Source organism: Cervus elaphus, chromosome 1 (genome assembly GCF_910594005.1).
Source record: "Cervus elaphus chromosome 1, mCerEla1.1, whole genome shotgun sequence".
Classification (NCBI taxonomy): domain Eukaryota; kingdom Metazoa; phylum Chordata; class Mammalia; order Artiodactyla; family Cervidae; genus Cervus; species Cervus elaphus.
Genome location: NC_057815.1, coordinates 21716694 through 21718764, shown reverse-complemented (window position 1 = coordinate 21718764; position 2071 = coordinate 21716694).

Sequence of the window (2071 nt, the reverse complement as noted above, 5' to 3'; positions counted from 1 at the left end):
CCTCCATGGGATTCAGACTGGGAGAAATGTTCACCAAGTAGCTGCTGCCAGAGAATGGGACCAAAAACTGAAGTGTAAACTTGATTGTCCGATTTAGATGAGTGCAGTGAGGGGCTGTGAGATGCAGGCAAGCTAATTAACGTCCATCAGGAGAGGCAGAGTCTAATGCAGAGCAAATAGAGGGTCACAGCTGGGGTTCAGAGGCAAGTCAGGGCTGGAATTCCCTGGCAGTCCAGTGGTCAGGTTCTGGCATTTTCACTGCTGTGGGCCTGAGTTCAATTCCTGGTAGGGGAAGTAAAATTCTGCAAGCCATGGGGCTCTGCGTCCTTCCCCCCACCAAAGGAAAAGCAGGCCAGGACCAAGCAAGTACGGTGTAAAGCTGTAGGGTCAAATTTAGTGGGCAGTAACCACATGGGGTCCTGAGCACTTGAAATGTGGCTAGCACCACTGAGTAACTGGATTGTTAATTTCAGTTTAATTTAAGCTCATTTAATTTAGAATTTAAAAACTGAAACAAAGTAAAAATGCTCTCATTAAGTACAATCCCATTGTTCTGAGAGGACTGTTTGACTTTAACAAATCACCTAAGATGTTTTTGTGATGCTAGAGTGTGTCTTGTGGGCCTGTGTATGCACATCAGCAATCTCCTTGGTATAAACAAAACTGTTTAAGTGATTTTTCCTACACAACGATGTAACATTGCAACAAGGTTATTGGATGTTTATGCAGAAAACACAAGTTACAGTGATACTTATGGAAACAGTAATCAAATGGAAATACTTATTATTTTAATTAAAGCAATTATGCTTTTGTTCTTATTCAAAAATTAAGTATGAACAAAATTTTAAGTTTAAAATTAGGGCATACTAGTGATATAGAATCAAATGGAGATGGAGAAGTCAGTCACACAAACAAAGCAATAAAGGAAAAAAAAAAATTGAGAAAAGATGTGTCCCAAATTTCACAAAGCACGGCAATTGCAGAATTTGGGGTTAAACAAAACGAAAAAGCTGCTTGCTTGATGTTTAACTTTTCTTTAAGATGATGAAGCAGACAATACTGCAGACATTAGCGGAAAACACATGGTGCATTTGTAAGTTTCCCCTAACAATCAAAAAAATTTGAAAAGAATAGACTAAATTAGTTATCAGAAATCAGAAATGAATATCCAACAAAATTTTAAAAAATTATGTTTAATGTGAGCTCATAACTTTAGCTAGCTGTTAAATGACTTAGACTCTTGCACAAAATAAGAAACTAATTTTTAGTAGTATATGTGCTGCTGAAGGGAGTACCGAAACTAATTTTTTAGATGGCAACATGGTAAAAGAAATTCATTTCAGTTACGGAAACATTATAAAATTACTAGGAAAGGAGTAAAAAAATCACATTTTACAAAAAACAAAATATCTTCAATAAAGTCACCAAACAATCATCTGTAAGGTACAGGCCCTTTTCAAGAATATCAAAGATCAATTGACTCAAAATTGGAAAGACTGCAAGGACTTTCTTTAACACATTTCAAGTGCTTAGGATGAGTCATGCCTAATTAATACTTTGGTTATGTTTAGTTTCAGAAGACTTCCAAACTTATGAAGAAGTGCTGTCAACTCATAGTCTAAAAAGTCAAACTCATGGCATAGATATATTTGAACTTTTTATGACTGTCAAAGAATTTCAACTAAATATGAAAAAAAAATTGGTTTCTATATGATACAGGTGCTTCAGCTGTTACATCAAAAATCCGGATTTATAAGAATTTTAAAAGAATAGACTGATGAGAGTCCCTTTGGACTGCAAGGAGATCAGACCAGTCAATCCTCAAGGAAATCAAACCTGAATATTCATTGGAAAGACTGATGCTGAAGCTCCAATACTTTGGCCACCTGATGTGAAGAGCAGACTCATTGGAAAAGACACTGATGCTGGGAAAGATTGAGGACAAGAGGAGAAGGGGCGATAGAGGATGAGATGTTTGGATGGCATCACTGAATCAATCGACATGAGTTTGAGCAAACTCAGGGAGATAGTGAAGGACATAGAAGCCTGGTGTGCTGCAGTTCATGGGGTT